We start from the raw sequence: 26,008 nt of genomic DNA, 5'->3' as shown, positions 1-26,008 counted from the left end.
GAATAGCTCACATAACTGGAATGCTGTCATGAATGGCTGCATGCTTTTTAGGAAGGCCAGGCCAGGAAGGTGAGGAGGGGGAATTGCTCTTTATGAGAGAGAGGATCTGGAATGTATGGAGCTCTGCCTAGGGGTGGATGAAGAGCAAGTTGAGAGCCTATGGGTAAGGATTAAAGGGCAGGCTAACATGGGTGACACTGTGGTGGGTGTTTGCTACAGGCCACCTGATCAGGAAGAGGAAGTAGATGAGGCCTTCTACTGACAGCTGGAAGTAGCCTCATGATCACAGGCCCTAGTTCTCATGGGAGACTTCAACCACCCTGACATCTGCTGGGAAGAGAGCACAGCTAGGCACAAACAGTCCAGGAGGTTCCTGGAGAGCATTGATGATAACTTTTTGACACAGGTGGTGGAGAAGCCAATGAGGAGAGGTGTGCTGCTGGACCTTGTACTAACAAACAAGGAAGGTCTAGTTGGAGATGTGCAGGTTGGGGGCAGCCTTGGCTGTAGTGACCATGAGATGGTGGAGTTGAGGATCCTGCGAGGAGGGAGCAGGGCAATAAGTAGGATCGCAACCCTGGACTTCAGGAGAGCTAACTTTGGCCTCTTCAGGGACCTGCTTGGAGGAATCTCATGGGGTAGGGCCCTAGAAGGAAGAGGGGTCCAAGAAAGCTGGTTAATATTCAAGGATCACTTCCTCCAGGCTCAAGATGGGTGCATCCCTCTGAGTAAGAAGTCGAGAAAAGGGGGCAGGAGACCTGCATGTATGAGCAAGGAACTCCTTCTCAAAGAGAAGCAGGAAGTGTACAGGAGGTGGAAAAGGGGACAGGCCACTTGGGAGGAATATAGGGACGTTGTCAGAGTGTGCAGGAATGGGTCTAGGAAGGCCAAGGCCCATTTGAAGTTAAATCTGGCAAGGGATGTCAAGGGCAACAAGAAGGGCTTCTTCAAATACCTCATTAACAAAAGGAAGGAAAATGTGGGCTCACTGCTGAATGACACAGGGACCCTGTTGACAGAGGACACAGAGACGGCAGAGATACTGAATGCCTTCTTTGCTTCAGTCTTTCCTGCTAAGGCCAGCCTTGAGGAATCCCAGACCCTGGGGACAAGAGAGAAAGACTGGAGAAAGGAAGACTTTCCCTTGGTCGAGGAGGATCAGGTTGGGGATCACTTAAGTAAACTGGACATATGCAAGTCCATGGGCCCCAATGGGATGCACCCACGAGTGCTGAGGGAGCTGGCGGATGTTATCGCTAGGCGACTCTCAATCCTCTTTGAAAGATCATGGAGATCAGGAGAGGTGCCTGAGGACTGGAAGAAAGCCAATGTCACGCCAGTCTTCAAAAAGGGCAAGAAGGAGGAGCCAGGAAACTACAGGCCTGTCAGCCTCACCTCCATCCCTTGAAAGGTGATGGAACAGCTCATCCTGGAGGTCATCCACTAAGCATGTGGAGGACAAGAAGGTGATCAGGAGTAGTCAGCATGGATTCACCAAAGGGGAAATGATGCTTAGCCAGCCTTATAGCCTTCTATGATGGAATGACTGGCTGGGTAGAGGAGGGCAGAGCAGTGGATGTTGTCTCCCTGGACTTCAGCAAGGCTTTTGACACTGTCTCCCATCACATCCTCATAGGCAAGCTCAGGAAGTGTGGGCTAGATGAGTGGACAGTGAGGTGGATTGAGAACTGGCTGGATGGCAGAGCTCAGAGGGTTGTGGTGAATGGCGCAGAGTCTAGTTGGAGGCCTGTAGCTAGTGCGGTCCCCCAGGGGTCAGTCCTGGGTCCAGTCTTGTTCAACGTATTCCTCAGTGACCTGGATGAAGGGACAGAGTGCACCCTCAGCAAGTTTGCTGATGATACTAAACTGGGAGGAGTGGCTGAGACACCAGAAGGCTGTGCTGCCATTCAGAGGGATCTGGACAGGCTGGAGAGCTGGGCGGAGAGGAACCTCATGAAGTTCCACAAAGGCAAGTGCAGGGTCCTGCACCTGGGGAGGAATAACCCCAGGCACCAGTACAGGCTGGGGGGTTGACCTGCTGGAAAGCAGCTCTGCCGAGAAGGACCTGGGGGTCCTGGTGGACAACAAGTTGACCATGAGCCAGCAATGTGCCCTTGTGGCCAAGAAGGCCAATGGTCTCCTGGGGTGCATGAGGCAGAGTGTTGCCAGCAGGTGGAGGGAGGTGATCCTCCCCCTCTCCTCAGCCCTGGTGAGGCCTCACCTGGAGTCCTGTGTCCAATTCTGGGCTCCCCAGTACAAGAGAGACATGGCACTCCTGGAGAGAGTCCAGTGAAGGGCTACCAAGATGATTAAGGGACTGGAGCATCTCTCCTATGAGGAAAGGCTGAGGGAGCTGGGCCTGTTCAGCCTGGAGAAGAGAAGGCTGAGGGGGGATCTCATCAATGTGTATAAGTATCTGAAGGGAGAGTGTCAAGAGGATGGGGCCAGGTGACACCACTTCTTGGTGGTGCCCAGTGACAGGATGAGAGGCAACGGGCACAAACTGAAACACAGGAAGTTCCATCTGAACATGAGGAAAAACTTCTTTCCTGTGAGGGTGACTGAGCCCTGGAACAGGTTGCCCAGAGAGATATTAGTCTCTCCTTCCGTGGAGGCCTCTCTTCCTGCCTTGCCTGCTGGGCCTCCTTCCTTTTGCGGTTCCCCTTCACTTTCAATTCCATCTGGGAAAGCAGAATTGCAAGGCAGATGCCTTGTCACAGGAGAACCCAGATTGGGACGCACACCTTGTGCATGAACTCCCTGCCTTTTTTTTCTTCGAGACACTTCATCACAGCCACAGCAGAGGATAAGCTTATTGCAGAAGTTTGCCAGGCCACTGCAAATGTCCTGGAACAACATCATGCTGGCAAGGCCTCCCCTAGCCTGTGAGAACCGGACAGCTGCCTATACTGAGGCAGACAGTTGCACATCCCATAGGGAGCACTGCAAGCACAGGTCCTGTACCAATGCCATGATGCACCTGTAGCCGGATACAGGGGCTGTTGGAAGATGCAGTACCTGATTACCCAGACCTTCTGGTGGCCTACAGTACAGGCAGATGTGGTTGACCACGTCCAGGCCAGCAAAGGGCTACTAAGATGATTAAGGGACTGGAGCATATCTCCTATGAAGAAAGGCTGAGAGCTGGGACTGTTCAGCCTGGAGAAGAGAAGGCTAAGGGGGGATCTCATTAATATATACAAATATCTGAAGGGAGGGTGTCAAGAGGATGAGGCCAATCTCTCCTCTGTGGTGCCCAACGACAGGACAAGAGGCAATGGGCAGAAACTGAACCACAGGCAGTCCCATCTGAACATGAGGAAAAACTTCTTTCCTGTGAGGGTGACAGAGCCCTGGAACAGGTTGCCCAGAGAGGTTGTGGAGTCTCCTTCCCTGGAGATATTCAGAACCTACTTGGATGTGATCCTGTGCAACGTGCTCTAGAGGACCCTGCTTGAGCAGGGAGGTTGGACTAGATGATCTCCAGAGGTCCCTTCCAACCTCAACCATTCTGTGATTCTGTGATTTATGACACCACTTCTTAGAAGGGAGAAAAGACACAGACAACAGGGAGATAATATGCAATAACTAGCAACTGATTTCCTGAAGTGTAACAATTTTGAGTTCTCCTTGCCTGCTTCCAGATGTCCTAGATCATTCACAGTCAGGTGTTGTCAAATCTCAGGTCACCTCTCCAGCGGATCATTGCAGATTTGCTTCTGGTTTCTGTTCTTCAGCCCTCTCTGTGCTTCTGCAAGAAGATGTACACAGTAAACCCTACTATTTGCAAAGATTATTAAATGGTTTTTCATAGCTTCTTTTTGTTTTGAAGTTTGGGATTTTTGCATCTGAGGCAAAAGTTTGGGTAACAGTGCACCTAGGTATATCAAGTTGGCCCACACTTTGACACAGTATTGCAAGCATAAATTTCCCTCTACTTTACAATTTTTCTCCTCTCATAACAGAAATGCTCCCAGTGTGAAAACAAACTGTAAATTGCATGTCTTTGAGGTCTGCCCACCAGCTCCTTTTATACTTCTTCCCTTCTCTCCAGTGCATCACATCTGAGCCTTTGGGCTTTCCTCTGTTTAGAGCCTGGGGGGGGGGGGGGCGGTGCTCAGCCACCAGCTCTACACTTACATGAAAGACAAATTTAAGCACACACACCCACTCAATTGCAAAAATCCCTCCTGTTTCTGCACACAGTGAACGATCTTGCCAAGGTTAACTTCTCCTGGGAAGTTCTAGCTAGGTGGGGCTGCTGCTAACGAGCTCTCTGGGTTGCCCTGGTCAGAGGGAGTTGGGGCTTTTGTTTCAGGTGGCTCCTGATTGGGTGGGTCAAGCACCCTTGTGAGTCACTGCTAGGCAGAGGCCTATGTAAGAGCCAGGCCTAGAGCGCAACTCCCAGAGCGCAGCCAACAGAGGCAGCGAACAGACGCAGCAGTTTGTGCAGCAGTGTCTGGGCTCTGCCTGGGCCTTTTGTGGGCCTTGTTGGAAGTTGTGGACTTTCTGGGGACCCCCGAGGAACTAGACGGTGCTTGCTGCTAGCAGGAAGGGAGAGCTGGGCAAGGACTCCTGCAGGGGGCCTTGACTTAACTTCTCCTGGGAAGTTCTAGCTAGGTGGGGCTGCTGCTAACGAGCTCTCTGGGCTGCCCTGGTCAGAGGGAGTTGGGGCTTTTGTTTCAGGTGGCTCCTGATTGGGTGGGTCAAACACCCTTGTGAGTCACTGCTAGGCAGAGGCCTATGTAAGAGCCAGGCCTAGAGTGCAGCTCCCAGAGTGCAGCCAACATATGCAGCAGTTTGTGCAGCAGTTTGTGCAGCAGGCAAAGAAGGCACCTCTCCATCTTGCACAGTGGTGTGTCCTTCCCCGGGGCATGGTCATGACATACTGCAGAGCATGTTCCCCAGTGGCTGTTGGAGGTGCTGCATCAGCTGTGTCTGAGGCTTCAACCCAGACAGACCCTCAGACAGCAGATGCAGCTCTACAGGTGTCAGGCTGCAGGGAGTGCCTGGGGCCTCTCCATGAGGCCTGGGCTGACAGTCAGCTCTCATGCGTGAGGTGTGCTGTGGTTGACCAGTTGCGTCACCAGATAAAGGAGTTACGGGAGGAGGTTAGTAGGCTGCGTAGCATCTGAGAGGATGAGCAGGAGATTGACAGGGTATTCTCGGAGACTGTGCAGCTCCAGGAGTCCCCTGCCCCCACTGCAGCGGAGTTGTCAGAGGGCTCAGCACCGAGTGTAAAGGTGCATCATAACGCTGTTGAAGAGGGCTGGGAGCTGGTGACCTCTCGTAGAAGGAGAAAGGCTCTTGCTCCTCCTCAAGAGTTACCCTCAAAGAACAAGTTTAGCGCCCTCCAAGCTGAGGAGGAGCTGGGCATGGCTCCAAGGGAGGCAACTGGCCTGGCAGACCCTGTGCCGTGCAGGAACCCCCGGAAGAAGCGGCGAGGGATTGTTGTGGGTGAGTCCCTGCTGCAGGGGACAGAGGCACCTATCTGCCGACCTGACCTCTTGTCCAGAGAGGTTTGCTGCCTGCCAGGGGCTCGAATAAGAGATGTCATGGAAAGACTGCCAAGGCTTGTCCATGCATCGGACTACCACCCTCTGCTGATCTTCCATGTGGGCACTAATGACACGAAAGGCAAATTGGAAGCCATCAAACAGGACTTCAGAGCTCTGGGAATGGTGGTCAAGGGTCTGGGAGCCCAGGTCGTTTTCTCCTCAATCTTGCCTGTGAGGGGAAAGGACGGGAGGAGGAGTAGATGAGTTTTCCAAGTTAACAGCTGGCTGCGCCACTGGTGTTGGCAACAGGGCTTTGGTTTCTATGACCATGGGACCCTGTTTGAAGATCGACAGCTGATGGGGAGCGATGGGATCCACCTTACCAAGCGGGGCACGCGTGTCTTTGCCAACAGATTGGCCAGCCTGGTAAGGAGGGCTTTAAACTAGGCAAGATGGGGGAAGGGGAGTGGTATAGTGGCAGGGGAGTCAGTAAAACACCGCTCAAGTCAGGATGCCTCCAGCGGGTACATACAGCCAGGGGAGACAGCATGGGACATGGCTATGGAGGCTTCTCTTGCACCTCTCCTGGGAAGCTTGCATGCTTGACTGGCTCTCTGAAATGCCTGTATACCAATGCACGCAGCATGGGGAATAAACAGGAAGAGTTAGAGATCTGTGTGTGGTCGCAGGGCCATGATCTCATTGCAGTTACAGAGACATGGTGGGATAGTTCACATGACTGGAATGCTGTCATGGATGGCTACGTGCTTTTTAGGAAAGACAGGCCAGGAAGGCGAGGTGGTGGAGTTGCTCTTTATGTGAGGGAGCAACTAGAATGTGTGGAGCTCTGCCTCGGGGTGGATGAAGAGCAAGTTGAGAGCCTATGGGTAAGGATTAAAGGGCAGGCTAACATGGGTGACACTGTTGTGGGGGTTTACTACAGGCCACCTGACCAGGAGGAAGTCGTCAATGAGGCCTTCTACAGACAGCTGGAAGTAGCCTCATGATCACAGGCCCTGGTTCTCAGGGGGGACTTCAACCACCCTGACATCTGTTGGGAAGACAGCACAGCTAGGCACAAACAGTCAAAGAGGTTCCTGCAAAGCATTGAGGATAATTTCTTGACACAGGTGGTGGAGACGCCAACAAGGAGAGGTGTGCTGCTGGACCTTGTACTAACAAACAAGGAAGGTCTAGTTGGAGATGTGCAGGTTGGGGGCAGCCTTGGCTGCAGTGACCATGAGGTGGTGGAGTTGAGGATCCTGTGAGGAGGGAGCAGGGCAATGAGTAGGATTGCAACGCTGGACTTCAGGAGAGCTAACTTTGGCCTCTTCAGGGACCTGCTTGGAGGAATCTCATGGGGTAGGGCCCTAGAAGGAAGAGGGGTCCAAGAGAGCTGGTTAATATTCAAGCATCACTTCCTCCAGGCTCAAGAGCAGTGCATCCCTCTGAGTAAGAAGTCCAGCAAAGCGGGCAGGAGACCTGCATGGATGAGCAAGGAACTCCTGGCCAAACTCCAGCAGAAGAAGGAAGTACACAGAATGTGGAAAAGGGGACAGGCCACTTGGGAGGAATATAGGGACGTTGTCAGAGTGTGCAGGGATGCGACAAGGAAGGCTAAGGCCCATCTGGAATTAAATCTGGCAAGGGATGTCAAGGACAACAAGAAGGGCTTCTTCAAATACATCAATAGCAAAAGGAAGACTAGGGAAAATGTGGGCCTGCTGCTGAATGGGGCGGGTGCCCTGGTAACAAAGGATACAGAGAAGGCAGAGTTATTGAATGCCTTCTTTGCTTCAGTCTTCACTGCTAAGGCCAGTCCTCAGGAATTCCAGACCTTGGAGACAAGAGAGGAAGTCTGGAGAAAGGAAGACTCTCCCTTGGTGGAGGAGGATCAGGTTAGAGATCTTTTGTCCAAACTTGACATCCATAAGTCCATGGGCCCCGATGGGATGCATCCACGAGTGCTGAGGGAGCTGGCGGATGTTATCGCTAGGCCACTATCCATCATCTTTGAAAGGTCCTGGAGATCAGGAGAGGTGCCTGAGGACTGGAAGAAAGCCAATGTCACGCCAGTCTTCAAAAAGGGCAAGAAGGAGGACCCAGGGAACTACAGGCCTGTCAGCCTCACCTCCATCCCTTGAAAGGTGATGGAACAGCTCCTCCTGGAGGTCCTCACTAAGCATGTGGAGGACAAGAAGGTGATCAGGAGTAGTCAGCCTGGATTCACCAAAGGGAAATCATGCTTGACCAACCTGATAGCCTTCTATGATGGGATGACTGGCTGGGTAGAGGAGGGCAGAGCAGTGGATGTTGTCTCCCTGGACTTCAGCAAGGCTTTTGACACTGTCTCCCATCACATCCTCCTAGGTAAGCTCAGGAAGTGTGGGCTAGACGAGTGGACAGTGAGGTGGCTTGAGAACTGGCTGGATGGCCGAGCTCAGAGGGTTGTGGTGAATGGCGCAGAGTCAAGTTGGAGGCCTGTGGCTAGTGGTGTCCCCCAGGGGTCAGTCCTGGGTCCGGTCTTGTTCAATGTATTCATCAATGACCTGGAGGAAGGGACAGAGTGCACCCTCAGCAAGTCTGCTGATGATACTAAACTGGGAGGAGAGGCTAACACACCAGAAGACTGTGCTGCCATTCAGAGGGACCTGGACAGGCTGGAGAGCTGGGCGAAGAGGAACCTCATGAAGTTCAACAAAGGCAAGTGCAAGGTCCTGCACCTAGGCAGGAATAATCCCCTGCACCAGTACAGGCTGGGGGATGACCTGCTGGAAAGCAGCTCTGCAGAGAAGGACCTGGGAGTGCTGGTGGATAACAAGTTAAACATGAGCCAGCAGTGTGCCCTTGTGGCCAAGAAGGCCAATGGTCTCCTGGGGTGCATGAGGCAGAGTGTTGCCAGCAGGTCGAGGGAGGTGATCCTGCCCCTCTACTCAGCCCTGGTGAGGCCTCACCTGGAGTCCTGTGCCCAGTTCTGGGCTCCCCAGTACAAGAGAGACATGGCACTCCTGGAGAGAGTCCAGCGGAGGGCTACCAAGATGATTAGAGGGCTGGAGCACCTCTCCTATGAAGAAAGACTGCAAGAGCTGGGCCTGTTCAGCCTGGAGAAGAGAAGATTGAGAGGGGATCTCATCAACGTGTACAAGTATCTGAAGGGGGATTGTCAAGAGGATGAGGCCAGCCTCTTCTCCGTGGTGCCCAGCAACAGGACAAGAGGCAATGGGCAGAAACTGAACCACAGGAAGTTCCATCTGAACCTGAGAAAAAACTTCTTCACTGTGAGGGTGACAGAGCATTGGAACAGGTTGCCCAGAGAGGTGGTGGAGTCTCCTTCCCTGGAGATATTCAAAACCCGTCTGGATGTGATCCTGGGAAATATGCTCTAGGTGACCCTGCTTGAGCAGGGAGGTTGGACTAGATGATCTCCAGAGGTCCCTTCCAACCTAAATGATTCTGTGATTCTGTTACCATATGCCTCAGTTTTCCCAATCAAGGCCTCTTTTTCTACTCACAAGCATATCTGGGCAAATTTTGAGGACTTCCTATATTTGGAATTTCCAGGCCTAACAGCTCAGCTGCAGTTCAGCACCAGCTTTGTCCTGTCCCTAAAAGTGCACTAAGTCCATTGATTTTAGGAACTGCCCACTAACTTCATGCCATTTCTTTGAACCTGCACAATAGGTCTGACGCCCTTAAAATGATAACACTGGGGCTCTATCCATGCACTATGACTTGATCTTCTTCTGCATTGAACTATGTTTTAAGGTGTAAGAAAATGAAGGTTATAATTCAGTCTCAGTATCCCATTCTCCATTTCATCACCTCTCATATCAGCGTAGATCTCTGTCAGAGTTGGTTATAATTCTGTTAAGAAAACTCTGCATTTAATATTTTTCATGTTATGATGCATGAAATTTTACCCATATAAAGACTGCAGCCAGGCAAGTGCTGACTGAGGTACCCAATAGAAATTTTATTTGGCAGATCTCAAAGGAGAGGTGTGGAGGAATATCTCCTGCATTGCCATCGTCTCAGTGCCCAAACACAAGAAATGAGGAGCCAGCAAACAGGAAAAATGGAAAGAGAAATTCTTCTGTCCTTGGTTGGAGAAGGGCCACATTGCTCAAAGGAATATGGGTTCTCTGTGGTTTGTGCTCTGCATTTTGTGGTGCCTGGTGTTACTTATTTTTACTTTTTCATCTCTTGAAGAGAAATTGCAGAATGTAACCAAAGTGGGCTATTCATACTGCAGCAAAGAAGGCAGACTGAGAATTGTGTGCAAAGAGGTAAAATTGAAAACCTGATAAAGTATGAACCAGACCAGTGATACTGAAAGATCTCAGACATGAAAAAGATTTTGGTTTGGAGGAAGCATTTTTAAGCTTCCTCACCTTTCTCCCCTTCCATTGCCTTCTGTTTACACCTGAAATCTAAGGAGGCCATGCAGGAACCTAGGGAAATCTGACTCACTCTAATTTATACCCATGTATGGTCCTAGAAGCTGGGATTCTCACCAGTCCAGCCCAGACTTCTGCTAAAGGTACAGAGTAAACATTCAAGAAGGAAATTACAGCAATCGAATGGCATTACCAGCATCTTTCAGTTAATCTCATTTTAGGTGGCTAATTAGTATCCTGCAAAGATCTGTGTCATACTTGTCAAGTGGATTAAAAAACAAATACCTGATAAAAAGTAGCAAGCAATGGAAAGTCTTTGGGATGATTTCTGAAATGCGTCTGCCAGGGAATTTTTTCTTGGCCAAATACTCTGAAGTAAATTTCTCAAAGATCTAGAAGAAAATATCATCACTGATGAAGTTTACAGATGATCCAGACATAGGTAGCACAGTAAAAACCATACAAATAAATAAATAATAAAAAAGCCAGCTCTACAGAGCCACCTGGAATCACTTGAACAAAGCATGTTACAATAAATCAACTACACATCTAGGAAGCAAGACCGTCAACTGTATTCAGAGAATATGGATTGATTGGAACACATGCCTCTGAAAAGAGCTTGGGAATGGTGATAGGAAACATCTGAGCAACCCACGGGGGAACAATAGCTAAGAGAGTTACTGGGAATCAGGTAGCAGAATGGAACAGGTACAATACAGTCTGTACAACTGTAATAAGATAGGATCAGTAGTTAAGGGGCTGCTTTTCTTCAAGATAAAACTGACAGTTGCCTCGCCCCCTACTTCCAGCAGAAGTCCCAACATAGGCTTTCCCCCAGAAGTAGGCCACATGACTGTGTACCCCAGCAGTCACCCCTACACTTCCACTGTAAACATCCTTATATCCCGGAAGCCACCTCTTACTCTTCCAGTTAAACCTCACCTTCTTGTTTACCCCAGATGTTAGGGAAGTATCTACAGCATTGGGAAGTCCCTTCTGCAATTGGTTGGTTAACACATGCAATCTCAAAAGCCTCTGTGGTTGGTCAAGTGCCCATATCACCAGGAAGTCCTCCTGTGATTGGTTGGTTAATGCATATGATCTCAAAAGTCTCCACGATTGGTTAATTGATGCAGCCATGCCCCATGTGAGCTGTCCCAGAAGTCCATACTCACTTTCTTGTTTATCCCCGATGTTAGGCAAGTGCCCATATCACCAGGAAGACCCCTACAATTGGTCAGCCCTTTTGACATACCCCCATGTGACCTGTGAATTTTGACACAACAACACTCCTGTGACCTCAATGTTCTGCTGAACATGTTCTAGCCATGATCTCAGAATTTTCTGTGGCTGGCCGGCCCTTTTGACATACCCCTGCTGTGAGTTTTGCTGAACACTGTCTAACATGGCTGAGGTAGGTGGGAGGTTGGGGGCTCCCTTTGCCCGAACAAGTTGGGAGTAAGGGGTGGGAGTAAGATGGAGAGAGTGAAGGGCAGGAGGACAAATCTAAGTGTCTCATCAAGAACACCCCCACCCCCAAACAAAAAGGCCAATCCTATCTGTCTAATCAAGATGCCTCCTTACCTGTGTTTATTAGTAGTGCATTACTAGACACATCTACGCTGCAATATCTGTTAAAAGACATTTACTATGTTTCTGGGGAGGTGGGAAGCTTTGGTGGCATAAATTCACCTTCTGAAACAGCTAAAAGAACAAATGATCTGAACAGAAACCAGGTGGTAATGGTTTGCAAACCAGGACATGTATACCTTACACAAATTGGTGAGAAAACCTTTTAAAGGGAACGAGGTGATGGTGCCTGAGGATACCAGGTGGATCTGGTAGATATGCAACAATTTTCCCAACATAACAGTGGTGTTAAGTACATCTTAATGGTGATAGACGTATTATCCAAATTTGGGAGGTTGGAGACTCCTTTTTCCCAAAATCTTTTGGATATGCCTAGGATTGGAGTGAGTTGGTGAGAGTCAACCCCTCCCCCCCTTTGTCCAGATTGATTGATGTGTCCTGTTTTTCCATGCCCAGGAGTGGGCTTACAGTTATCGGGATGGAGCTTACAGTTACTCACAATACCATTATGCGCTACGTGCTTGCTCTATATCTGTTTCCTTATCCTTACATCAATAATGCAAATAAGGATGAGTAGCTGAACAATGCTGTTTTGTTAGACCATGATTATAGTAGAAGCAACAGGACATGATCTTTTGGATGCTGCCTACTCACATATGCTTTCAGAGACCTTGTCTATAACAGAAACAGTGAGGATGGTTTTTGAGTGCTCAAAGACCATGATTATTATAGGATACAGAAGAGCAGCAGATGGAATGGAGTTCATAAAAAATGCTAGTTGTATCAATAAGTCTGGTGCCACATTTCACAAGTTAGTGAAGCACAAATCCAAGCTATGACGAAGGTTGCTCATTAGTAAAGCTAAGTGAATTTTGCAGCATTACAGGTGTCTTGTTGGCAAAGGGTTAAGCTTACAACAAGGCCCCTCAAGTGCAGACTGCTTTTCTGAACCTGATGGGTTAGTGCCTGCATCTCCTGGTAGGGTAGAAGATAAGCCCATGTAGGGGACTTATGGGGCATTTCATCCCCCTGCAGAGCAAGAGACTGTGCCCCCACTGGCTCAGAATGGGGATGCCCCCCAAGAAGAGCCACTGGATGCGCTCCATAGCCCCAAGGGGTCATTTGAAAGTCCAGCTTTACCCCCATCCCCAAGTGATGCAGGGGAGGTAGTGCAGCCTGTGACTTCCATGGAACTTGTGTGGCAGTGGGAAAACAAATTGATTGCCTGTTGATGATTTTGAGAGTGTGAGAGGTATAAATCCTACATTAAAAAGGTTCACAAATGTGAAGACTGGAAATACAGTTTGTCACACACATCTTGAATGTAAACCAGCACCAGTGTTTCATGCCTGTAGTCAAAACCCCTGAAGCAGGAAAGAGCTTATATATATATATATATATATATATATATATATATATATATATATGTATATGGAACATATGCAGGAAACTGGGACACATATCCTTAATTAAATACTTGCCCTGAAATTAGCACCAGAAGCACTGTGGGATGAAGAAGGGGGTGGAAAGAAAAGCTGAATGAGAATGGGAGTGGCCATTCATGACAGCATTCCAATCATGTGAGCTATAGGCTCACTGTATAGCCTATACAGTTCAAGATATGCTTCAAAGTGAAAGCTCCCCATGAAACAAGTAGCCAAAACAGTTAATTTGGAAAATTTCAAAATGTATTGTTTCCACTTTCTAAAATTTTTCCTCTTCTTTCTTCTTATAGTATTCCTGTATGTGGCAAAATATTGCTATAAGACTATTACTATGAGTGAAACTATAGGAATGTTTTTTGAACTCCTAGACAGGATTGGCCAGAGATCCCTTTACCAAGCTCAGCTGGTTCAGTTGCATTTAAAGGCTATGTAGTGAAATTATTGCTAAACTAGTAACTGAATCACCCATAGTCTGATTCCTCCCCAACCAAGACCTTAGTCTTAAGAGTGCAAGAAATCCTCAAGTAAACAGTATTGAGCTACCATGAGGTTTGGCGATGGAGAGCTTTGGATTTTAAGAGAAATTCTTTTCCTCTTGTGTGAAAACTGTAACAAGTCACTTAAGACTCCAGAACTGGATCCAAGTCTAGGTAGTACTTACCAGCCAAGAAAGCAAAGAAAGATCTCATCAACAGTAAAATTAGCAGCTGGCGCTACAGCTACATTGCCAGGCTGTCTCAAAAGGTCCCAAAGCTGGGAAACCACACAACATGCTGCATTGTTTGGAGGAAGATGGAAGTGACCTCAGTATGGACACATTAACTCTCATTCGCGTTAACATGCACATAGAAAACACATGATAGGCCTTATCAGGATATGTATGTTTGACAAGACAATTAAGTCATCCTAGTGTCAGGTCACCTTGTCCTAGTTTTATATCAAAGATTTTTCATATCACCAGCAGTTTTGTTTCAACAAGTTAATTATATTCCTAAAAATCTTACATATCAGCCAAAGATTCTCTACAGCTGCAACTATCAGCAAAATAAAAGTTTATACTGCACATGGCAAAGTGATGAGGAAGTCTATGTGTCAGCCCATGCTAATGCACAGGCCTGTGACCCTCTGCCCATGGCCCAGGAGCTCCATTTCAGCTCAGGCCTGGGTCCCCATTCCTTGTCTGTGCTATGCTGTAGGTAGGCCTGTGCCCAGCCCTATCACCTGGTCTGTGCTCTGCTGTCCTGACTTGGTCACTGGTCTTCCTGGATCAACCTTGGACGTGACTTGTTACCTTGTGTTTGCCTGGTGATCACTAGGCTGCTGCTGGAACCTGTTACTGTCACCACCACTGCCCTGCACTAGTGCTGTGGGGCTGCGCCCTGTCAGTGAGGCCACCCTTGGCTCCTGGCTCCCCTTTCCTCATGGGGCAGCCCCACTCTTGCTGCTCCCTGTTATTTAGTCTCAGGCCTCTGGTATCATCCTATGTCTATGATCTTCCACGCCACATTTTATTCTAGTCATAGATAGTTCAGTCCACACTGAATAACTACTTGTTATTACTATAAACTAAAGCTAAACCAAAACAAATTTAGGCAATAGTCACCTGACTTCTAGACAATTGCTATCACAGCTAAAACAAGCTAAAAACAGCTCAGGCTCAGACAAATCCTGAGACCCTGCACTGTTAGGTCAATACAAAACCTGTGACCTTTAACTAGTAATGGCAAAAAAATCATATTTACTGGGCTGCAGACTATTCCTTATATCATCACATAATATTTAGAATTAATGCATCTTTAAGGAACATCCTTAGAATATACAACTTCCTTTATTTTCCCTTTTTTGGAGGACAAATTTAGAACAAGGATTTGTTTTAAAGCCCAGTGATGGAGAAAATGAAGAGTAAAATTTTCAGTTGTGCTTCTGATTTAGGAACCAAGCCCTGCATTTGTGAGTTTCACTGGAGGCCTTAGATACCTTTGAACTCCACAACAGGTACCTAGACAGAAATTTAAATACACTTAAATGACTTTAAAAGCTGAGCCTTTTTAGGATATTCTCCCCCAGTATTATCCTGGCTCTAAGGTTGAAGGATAGCCCTTAGCCAATGAACGAATCACAAACTGTTCTCTTTGGCTATCCACAATTCCTGCTAGGTAACCACTCATCCAACCTGCAGGAAATTGCTTCTGATCCCTCATAAAAAATGATTAAAGCTTCTGAAAGAGCTTCTGCTTCTGGGACATTCTACATACCAAGCGATCTGCCTGTGGTGGTTACTCAAGAGACTGATCACAGTTATCTTCTGAGCCAAAATCTTCACCTAGCCCCCAACCACAATGCAGTCTTCACAGTAGTCAGAGGATCCTGCCTTGCCTTTCTGCTGTGCACCTGATCTCTTGGTACAACTGTGATTGTGTGAGTCTTCCCCCGCCCCTTTCAGGGCCACAGCAGGAGATGGGAGAGCGCAAATCTCACTGGACTCCTGTGCACATAGCCAGTTTCCAAAGAGCTCACAATAGAATCAGTGTGTTACACTCAAAAATCTTATTATGGGCAACAGAGTACAAACCATATATACATGAAGCCAGGATTTTTGTGTTACTCTACTTCAACAGTCTAATCAAAATACAAAAGAGTTATTGTTAGTCCAGTTACAATAATACTACCATTCATAGACCAGATAAATACAGGAAACCCTCAATAATACAGTTAAAATAGTTATACAAAAAAAACCTTCCTAGTATATACCCCTTTTCTCTGGTGTTATGCTCACCCTTCCAGTATCCCTCTAGGGCCTCAAGTTGAAAGTGCCAGTCTTCCTCAAGAAGAGGTGAGGTGAAGCATGGCCCCCCGGCACCCAGGCAAGGTGAGAGGAGGCACTCCTGGCCGGGACGTGCCCCTGGTGGTGAGGCCAGGCACAGTGCCCCTGGTGCAGGGAGGCAAGGGGTCCCTGGTGAGGTTAGACATCTCTGGTGTGACATGGCAAGGTGAGTCACCCCTGGCCAGGCAAGGCCCCCTCAGCCAGGCACCCCTGATGAGGCGAGGCAAGGTGAGGCGAGGCAAGGTGATGCACCCCTTGCAATGAAGTGCCCCTTGCAGCAAAGTGAGTCAAGGCATCCCTGGTGAGATGCCCATGGTGAGGTGAGGCATCCCTGGTAGCAAGGCAAGGCACTCATGGTGGGGGTGGTGAGGTGAGGAGAGGGGAGACACCCCTGGCAGCAAGGAAAGGTAAGGTGCCCTTAGCAGCAAGGCACCCCTTGTAGCAAGGTGCCCCTGGCAGTGAGGCAAGGTGAGGCACCCCTGCCGAGTCAAGGTACCCCTGGTGAGGTGCCCCTGGTGAGGTGAGGTGAGGCCCCCCACCAGCAGTGAGGCAACCCTGGCAAGGCAAGGTCAGGTATGCCTGGCCAGGTGCCCCTGGCAGCGAGGCCAGGTGAGGTGAAGCATCCCTGGCAGGGAGTTCCCCCTGGCCACACAACCCTGGCGAGGCCTGGCACCCCAGCGAGGGGAGGCCCGACACCCCTAGCAAGTCCAGGCACCCCTGGAGAGGGAAGGCAAGGGGAGGCCTGGCACCCTTGGAGAGGCCCCGTGACCCTGGTAAGGCTAGGTACCCATTGCTGGAAGTCCCTGGCAGGGGAATGCATTGTGCTCCTGCGCCTAGACTATTTAGATTGGGAAAACAGGGGGCTAGTGGCTTAAAAAGAAGGGATGATGAAAAGAAGGCATCTTAGAAAGAAGAAGGGGGCCTGGAAAGAAGAGGGTGAAGAGCCTGTCTGGAGGGAAGAGCCTGTCTGGAGGGAAGAGCCTGGAAGTAGGGGAAGATTCTGCAGATCAGGGAGATGCATGGAGATAAATGCTGGGGGATGCCCAGGGACCTTGGCCAGTAATGCCCAAGACTGATAACTGAGCAGCTGCACAGCACAGAACTGACATGACTTTCTGCCTGACCTTTCTGGATCATCAGTGATCTCTGATGGGGAGGGAAGTCAAGACCTAGGGAATGTAGTGTGTGGGGGGGGGAGGGGGTGAGTGTGTGAAATCAAGTAGAATAAAAGCTCCAGTCTTGTTGGGTCTTAAATAAACCCCAGTATCCAGATCCACTGTGGGTTATTCTTACTTTGTCTTGCCTGTAACAGCACCTGGAGGGCAAAGGGGGCCTAGGAGAGCTGATTGATCTTCAAGGACAACAGAGTACGAGAATGGTTCATTCCGATGTGCACAAAGTCAGATAAGAGTGGCAGAAGGCCAGCATGGATGAACATGGCGCTCCTGACTGAGCTCAAATAAAAAAAGGAAGGACACAGAAGGTAGAAGCAGAGACAGGCTACTTGGGAGGGAGGAATACAAAGACAGTGCCTGCCTGTGTAGGAAAGGAGTCAGGGAAGCCAAAGCTCAGCTGGAGTTGAAACTAGCAAGGGAGGTGAAGGGCAACAAGAAAGATTTCTAGAAGTATGTCGGCAGCAAAAATAAGGCTAAGAAGGCAAGTGTGGGCCCATTGCTCAATGGGGCAAGGGACCTAGTGACAAGGGACATGGAAAAGACTGAAGTACTCAATGCTTTCTTTGCCTCAATTTTCCCTGGTAAGGTTTGCCCTCAGGCCTCCCAGGTCCCTGAGCCTGCTAGCAGAGTCTGTGGGAGAGAAGTAGTACTCAGTAGAGGAAGACAGAGTTAGGGCTCATTTAAACCAATTAGGCATATACAAGTCCAAGGGCCTAGATGGGATTCATCTGAAGGAGCTGGCCAATGTCATTGCAAAGCTGCTCTCTATTATATTTGAAAGGCAAATCACAGAATCACAGAATCACAGAATCGTTTAGGTTGGATGGGACCTCTGGAGATCATCTAGTCCAACCTCCCTGTTCAAGCAGGGTCACCTAGAGCATATTGCCCAGGATCACATCCAGACGGGTTTTGAATATCTCCAGGGAAGGAGACTCCACTACCTCTCTGGGCAACCTGTTCCAATGCTCTGTCACCCTCACAGTGAAGAAGTTTTTTCTCAGGTTCAGATGGAACTTCCTGTGGTTCAGTTTCTGCCCATTGCCTCTTGTCCTGTTGCTGGGCACCACGGAGAAGAGGCTGGCCTCATCCTCTTGACACTCCCCCTTCAGATACTTGTACACGTTGATGAGATCCCCTCTCAATCTTCTCTTCTCCATGCTGAACAGGCCCAGCTCTTGCAGTCTTTCTTCATAGGAGAGGTGCTCCAGTCACCCCTATCTTCAAGCAAGGTAAGAAGGAGGATCCAGGGGTCTACAGGCTAGTCAGCCTAACTTCAGTCCCTGGGAAGGTTATGGAGCAAATCCTCCTGGAGTCCTTCATGTGGTTAGAAATGGCCAAGGAGGTGATTGGGAGCAGTCAGCATGGATTTATCAAGGGCAAATCATGCCTGACCAGCTTCATTGCATTCTATGATGAAGTGACTGGAGCTGTGGACATGAGTGCAGTGGATGTTGTATGCCTTGATTTTAGCAAGGCCTTTGACACTGTCTCCCATAGTCTCCTTATCATCAAATTGGTGTGATATGGGCTGGATAAGTGGACAGTGAGGTGGGTGGAAAATTGGCTGGACTGCCAGGCTTAAAGAGCTATGATCTGTGGTACAACATCTAGCTAGTGGACAGTAACTAGTGGTGGCCCTCAGTGATCAGTACTGGGACCAATACTGTTTAATGCCTTCATTAATGATCTGGATGATGAGACAGAGTGCACTCTCAAGAAGTTTGTGGATGACACCAAATTGAGGCGGGGGGGAGGGGAGGGGGCAGTCAATATGCTGGAGAGCAGGGCTGCTATTCAAAGGGACCTGGACAGCATGGAGAAATGGGCTGACTGGAACCTCATGAAGTTCAACAAACAAATGTAAGGTCTTGCTTCTGGAATGGAATAACCCTATGCAACAGCACAGGCTGGGGGACGACTGTCTGGGAAGCAGCTTTGCAGAAAAGGACCTGGGGGTCCTGGTGGACAAGTTGACCATGAGTCAGCAGTGTGCCCTTGTAGCAAAGAAGGACAATCACATACTGGACTGTATCAACAAGAGTATAGTCAGAAGGTCCAGGGAATTGATCCTTCCCCTCTATTTGGCACTTGTGAGACCACATCTGGAGTGCTGTGTCCTGTTTTGAGCTCCCCAGTACAAGGAAGACATGGACATACTGGAGCAAGTCCAGCAGAGGCCCACCAAGATGGTCAGGGGGCTGGAGCACATGATGTATGAGGAGAGGCTGAGAACTGAGTCTGTTTGGCCTTAAGAAGAGAAGGCTGAGGGGAGATCTCATTGCTGTCCTCAACTACCTAATGGGAGAGCGTAGAGAAGACTGAGCCAGATTCTTCTCGAAGGCGCACAACAATAGGACAAGAGGCAATAGACACAAGTTGGAACATGAGAAATTCTGATTAGATATTAGGAAAAAAATTTTATCACAAAGGTGGTCAAATGCTGGAGCAGATTGCCCAGAGAGATTGTGAAATCTCCATCCTTGGAGGTGTTAAACTCAACTGGACACAGTCCTGAGCAACCTGACCTAATTAGACCTGCTTTGAGCCAGTGGTTGGACTAGAGACCTCTGAAGGTCCCTTCCAACCTAAATTATTCTATGATTCTCTTCTCCAAAACCAGCAGTGTTGTGACAGTGACATGAGCAGTAAATACTTGCACAGCAATTCAAGGATATTTGGTTAGGTATCTGCCTCCAAATTAGATGGTACCTGCCTTGGCATCAGCCCTTGTTTGGGAGGACAACCTGCTTGTGCTTGGCATGCTCCTGCTGGCAGCTATGAGTGTCTTGAAGCTACATTTAATTACAGACATTTGTTTGCTTTTGTAATTCCTCTATTAGGAGGGAAAGAGCAGGAAATGTCAGAGGCTAGTAGAGAAATGAATAACCAGTTGAAGAACTATATGCATAGGCTCTCAGGAGTTGGCTCTGTGTGTGTCAGGCATGTCAGAATAGCTGGGTGTAGGCAGCTTGTCACAGAATGGTTGACAGTTTTTTGAGTGTTAACAGCTTGTGCACAGGGCTTGTGCGCTTTGTCCTAGCTCTTGTGTTTTGTAGGTGCGTGCTGTCATTAAATCTTACACTCACCTTCCCACTGTGGGCTTCTGTGTTGCTCTTGCAGTATTCTGGAGCGTCAACTGCATCATGAGGGTGTGTGTGTGTGTTAGAGGCTGGTGTGGTATGTGGAACTACTTCTGAAGTCCCTGTGTGACACATCTGGCCAAGATGTAGCTGTAGAAAAAGAACAGGCTTCTTGGGATGCTTCCCATAACCCAAACAAAAGGAGGAAGAGAATGCTCTGTCAAGCAATGTGTAATAACACATTGCTGCATGGGGGCCTGGAAGCCAAGAAACTGCTTTGCTGCCCTCCAGAAAAATATTAGTGTTTGAGCTTGCACAGCTGAGGATGCCCCATTTGATATGGAACTTGTAGTGTGGATAAATGCTGCTGTGTTTCTCCACATCTGGAGCTTAAATCCTTTATCTGACTATCTGTAGTGATCCTAACTGGAGGACTATTGTACATCAAGGAGTTAGTGATCCACATAACAGTTAAGTTGAGTAGACACAGGCCTGTGCTGTGCTATGCTGCACATATAGCTTGGCCTTCAGGCCTGTGCTGTGCTGGACATATCACTTGGCCCCAGGATGAACTTAGCTAGTAGGCAGCTCCCACTTGGCACCAGGGATAACGCCACCTGCATGGCCTTGTCTTTAATCTTAAAGTGAAGCAGCATGCTTTCATGTGAACATCCTTTTGCTTGACAGTAGGAATGATGAATAGAATTGTTTTCTTCTAAGAAAATCCTATAAGAGCTCTAAAGACCAAAATGCCGGCAAACCTCTTCACAGACGGATCTGCACAGCGTGCCGTGCCCTGCCTGATTGGAGGTCCATCTGATGCTGCACAACTTGGGGTTCCCAGCATCTGAAGGGACGTAAGATTATCTATCCTCTTTTTCCTTCTAGTGTTAGCTCCAATAAATGGTATTTTAATCACTACCTTATGGAGTCTGAGTGCCTTTCTTACTGGGATCATAACGAACACTAGCACCAGTGCATTAAACTATCAAGATATGAACTTTCCAGGTAGGCACCAGATCATTATTAACAAAAATCTTTTTCTGTGTCCAGAATCAGTCTACGACCTGTCCTTGCTACAAAGGTTTTTTTCATTTCAAGCTCTGACTTTGACTTTTTAACTCTGATGCTATCCTGGTGGAACGGGTTTGAACAAAAGAGCACACAGAGCTCTTGCTATTTAAGGAAAATGCTGATTGTTTGTATAGGATGCAGCAGGCTCGCTAAAAATACCCCTATGTACTTCTACCACCTTTCAGCTGCTGCTGCAGCAGACTGAAATACTATTGGAATTTTCTTTTTTTAGATGATGTCAGCTATCAAGGGCTGCAGAATTTTAAAATTAATATTTTGTAATAAGGTGGGAGGCTAGCTCTGTGTACTGCTAGATTGCCCAGCAGTATAACTGGGATCTGGATCATGCTTCTTACCAAGTAGTTAGTTAGTGTATGTATGTGATACAGCAATTATGCTAGCTACAGGAGGGCAAACAGTAGCTAATTTGACAAAGCTTGAGCAACAGAGTGCCAGCATCTGAGCCAGCATAAAGCCAGTCGCTACAGTGTCACAGGCAAAACAGAATAAACAAAACTCATAATGGATCTGGATACTGGGGTTTATTTAAAAACCTATGAGATTAGAGCTTTTACCCTACTTGATTATTTCACACACTCACTCAACTTGTTCCCCGCCCCACCATTACATTCATTAGGTCTCAACTTCCCTTCCCAACAGGGAGACTGCTGCTGGTCCAGGAAGGTTGGGGCAGAAAGTCATTTCAGTTGTGTGCTGTGCAGCTGCTTGCAGTTACCAGTCTCAGGAGTCCACAGGCATTTGTCTCTATGGATCTCTCCCATTTCTAGGATCTTCCTCCACTTCCAGGATCTTTCCTCCAGCCAGGATCTTCACCTTCTTCTTTACAGACTTCCCCAGCCCTCAGTTTTCCAAATATAAATAGTCTATATGCAGAAACACAATGCATGATCATGTAATTGGTGGTTCTGTCTCATGTCTCTTTATTAATTGGAGGATTCTGGACATGTCACTTTTGTTTCACAGAATCACAGAATGGTTGAGGTTGGAAGGGACCTCTGGAGATCATCTAGTCCAACCTCCCTGCTCAAGCAGGGTCCTCTAGAGCATATTTCCCAGGATCACATCCAGACGGGTTTTGAATATCTCCAGGGAAGGAGACTCCACCACCTCTCTGGGCAACCTGTTCCAATGCTCTGTCACCCTCACAGGAAAGAAGTTTTTCCTCATGTTCAGATGGGACTGCCTGTGTTTCAGTTTGTGCCCGTTGCCCCTCGTCCTATCGCTGGGCACCACGGAGAAGAGTCGGGCCCCATCCCCTTGACACCCTCCCTTCAGATACTTGTACACATTGATCAGATCGCCCCTCAGCCTTCTCTTCTCCAGGCTGAACAGGCCCAGCTCTCTCAGCCTTTCTTCATAGGAGAGATGCTCCAGTCCACTCATCATCTTTGTAGCCCTCCACTGGACTCTCTCCAGTAGTGCCATGTCTCTCTTGTACTGGGGAGCCCAGAACTGGACACAGGACTCCAGGTGAGGCCTCACCAGGACTGAGGAGAGGGGGAGGATCACCTCCCTCCACCTGCTGGCAACACTCTGCCTAATGCAGCCCCAGGATCCCATTGGCCTTCTTGGCCACAAGGGCACATTGCTGGCTCATGCTTAACTTGTTGTCCACCAGCACTCCCAGGTCCTTCTCTGCAGAGCTGCTTTCCAGCAGGTCAACCCCCAGCATGTACTGGTGCCTGGGGTTATTCCTCCCTAGGTGTCGGACCCAGCGCTTGCCTTTGTTGAACTGCATGAGGTTCCTCTCTGCCCAGCTCTCCAGCCTGTCCAGGTCCCTCTGAATGGCAGCACAGCCCTCTGGTGTGTCAGCCACTCCTCCCACTTATGTAGCATCAGCAAACTTGCTGAGAGTGCACTCTGTCCCTTCATCCAGGTCACTAATGAATATATTGAACAAGACTGGACCCAGGACTGACCCCTGGGGGACACCGCTAGCTACAGGCCTCCAACTTGACTCTGCGCCATTCACCACAACCCTCTGAGCTCAGCCATCCAGCCAGTTCTCAAGCCACCTCACTGTCTGCTCATCTAGCCCATACTTCCTGAGCTTGCCTATGAGGATGTGATGGGAGACAGTGTCAAAAGCCTTGCTGAAGTCCAGGGAGACAACATCCACTGCTCTGCCCTCCTCTACCCAGCCAGTCATTCCATCATAGAAGGCTATCAGGTTGGTCAAGCATGATTTCCCCTTTGTGAATCTATGCTGAGTACTCCCAATCACCTTCTTGTCCTTCATATGCCTGGAAATGGCATGCTAGATTATTTACTCCATCACCTTTCCAGGGATGGAGGTGAGGCTGACTGTTCTGTAGTTCCCCAGGTCCTCCTTCTTGCCCTTTTTGAAGGCTGGAGTGACATTGGCTTTCTTCCAGTCCTCAGGCACCTCTCCTAATCACCATGACCTTTCAAAGATGATTGAGAGTGGCCTAGCAGTGACGTCAGCCAGCTCCCTCAGCACTCGTGGGTGCATCCCGTCAGGGCCCATGGACTTGCGTATGTCCAGTTTGCTTAAGTGATCCCAACCTTATCCTCTTCCCCAGGGGAAAGTCTTCCTTTCTCCAGACTCTCTCTCTTGTCTCCAGGGTCTGGGATTCCTCAAGGCTGGCCTTACCAGTAAAGACTGAGGTAAAGAAGGCATTCAGTATCACTGCCTTTTCCGTATCCTTTGTCACCAGGGCCCCTGTCCCATTCAGCTGCGGGCCCACATTTCCTCTAGTCTTCCTCTTGTTGCCAATGTGTTTAAAGAAGCCTCTCTTGTTGTCCTTGACATCCCTTGCCAGATTAAACTCCAAATGGGCCTTGGCCTTCCTAGACCCATCCCTGCATGCTCCGACAACATGCCTATATTCCTCCCAAGTGACCTGCCCCTGCTTTCACCTTCTGTACACTTCCTTCTTCTGTTGGAGTTTTGCCAGGAGCTCCTTGTTCATCCATGCAGGTTTAGTCCAGGTGTTATCAAAATTTGCAACCAGGCCATACTGGTTTCAGCCAGCAAGTATCAGGCTTGTGCTTGATAGTTCAAAAGTTCAATTTCAGCCATTCATCCACCCACACCCACATAATTATCTGCCGCCTGTCAGCATTCACAATCTAGATTGTTTTTCACCGTCAAAAGGGGTGTCATTAAGCCAAAGGATTACATTGAATGGGATTTAAAAACCACTGACTCAAAGCTCAAGTCTAAGAATTGGAGTACAACCTAGGAACACAGACTCCAGCACCCAGATTCTCCATGCATGTTTGTGTATTATAACATCTAGACCTGTTGAATATGTGAGATCTGTGTTCAAATCCTTGCTCCGCATCGGGCAGAACAGGACTTCAGGCAGAATCATTCTCCCATCCCAGATCAGTTCCCTGAGCAGAAGAACGTCCTAGTATCTGGTTGTCCTTAGTGCAGCCCATCAGCAGCGTATAGCCACCTGTTTCACCAGTACTGGATCACAGGCATGTTCTGAGCACGCCTACATAACTCTGCTAGGGAAGCCCAACAGGCATTTCCCACCCATCTAAGAAGCCTATTTAGCCCATTAGCATGTAGGTAGTTGTGTGTGCAGCACTGAGCCTAGAGGACTTGGGCACCAAGCTAGATGATGGTTTTGAGAAGAGCAGTTGTGCTTCAAGTATCAAATCACCCTAAGAATGGTCCCAAATCTATATATCCAGAAAAGTGGATTCTGGATAGCAAGAATACTACCTGATGACTCATCTAGGTCTTACCTCATTACTGGGGATAGCATAGTAACCCAATCTGAAATCCAAGGTCTGTCTAGCAGGACACTGCTAGATCAGTTTTTACCCAACTGCTTGCATGTGTTCCAGAAGTTCATGATGCTCCGTCGTTACTTATTTTAGGCTGGAAATTGAGTTCTGTGGTAAGACAAACCAGTGGTAATGAGCTTTGGGATATTTATCCTTGATGACTACACTCTTTTCATCTTTGTAAACCTATCATAAAGAAATCTGGATTATTTACTGATTCAAAGTTAAATATCTTATTCCCACAAGCACCATAATTGGTGAATTTTGAGATGTTATCCATATGCACATCCCATTATAGGTGCACGCCTCTGAACACAGGGATGTTTTGCCAGCAGTATGGAAATGACCTCTATGGATTATTGTGCTTAGGGCATAAAGATCAAAATATATTTATAGAAATTTATTTTCCTCTGAGCCACACAAAATTTGAGGTACAAAGGCTCCAAGAATAGAATGGAGAGTACGATGTATAGGTATGTAGATCACAGAGAAACCCAATTACAAAAGCTCGGCAACAACCTAGCCCAGTGAACTGTCTCTGATAGCAGTCAATATAGATATCTAAGGAAGAGTATAAGACTAGAAAAGTTACTTATGAGTGACAGGTATTCTGTGAGACATGTAGTCTACACATATGTTGTAACTGGGAGTGTAACCATGCTCTACTATGGAAGATCAATTAGCTTTTCCCTTTGCAGTAAAGAGGGCACACTCTAAACCTCCTTGCTTCCTGGCGATTGAAACCACTATATGACAAGCCAGTGCCAGCAGAAGACATGTTCTTGTGGCAATTCACCTTAAATTCTTGGTAGACAAGACCATGTGGGCCCAGGAGGGCTCATGCCAACTGGCTTGGAGAAAGCAAAGGCGGCAGATGCCTCAACCAGGGACCTCTTATTCTGTCTTAGGGAAAACTCACATGAAGGTCTTCAGAGGTACTAAGGTCAGAACCAAGTGATTCAATGGAATTGAACCAGCCATGGAATCTAGGATAGGTAAAGGCAATGCAGGTCAGAACACATGGGATGATTTCATAAGTGGCACAAGGACAAAAGGAGGCTTTCAGTGGAGGCACAGAAATCCAAAAAGCCAGGAAAGGCAACTACACAGGAAGAAATATCAAACAGCAGAGCATT

At 48.3% G+C, this 26,008-nt stretch overlaps 1 long non-coding RNA gene across 1 annotated transcript in view; it reads right to left on the bottom strand.

Moving 5' to 3' along the window:
- Positions 1–3,576: 3,576 nt before the first annotated feature.
- LOC138064141 (uncharacterized) overlaps positions 3,577–26,008 on the bottom strand; it is a 29,502-nt gene continuing 7,070 nt past the window's right edge. Inside the window, exons 2-3 of the long non-coding RNA XR_011137417.1 lie at positions 10,181–10,287; positions 3,577–3,751 (exon numbers count right to left, since the gene is read on the bottom strand). This is a non-coding gene — a long non-coding RNA (uncharacterized lncRNA). The remainder of the gene's footprint in view (positions 3,752–10,180; positions 10,288–26,008) is intronic.

The sequence above is a fragment of the Struthio camelus genome, chromosome W, assembly GCF_040807025.1.
Source record: "Struthio camelus isolate bStrCam1 chromosome W, bStrCam1.hap1, whole genome shotgun sequence".
Classification (NCBI taxonomy): Eukaryota; Metazoa; Chordata; class Aves; order Struthioniformes; family Struthionidae; genus Struthio; species Struthio camelus.
Note: the sequence above shows the minus strand (reverse complement) of the source record. Positions and strands in the feature narration are given on the sequence as shown.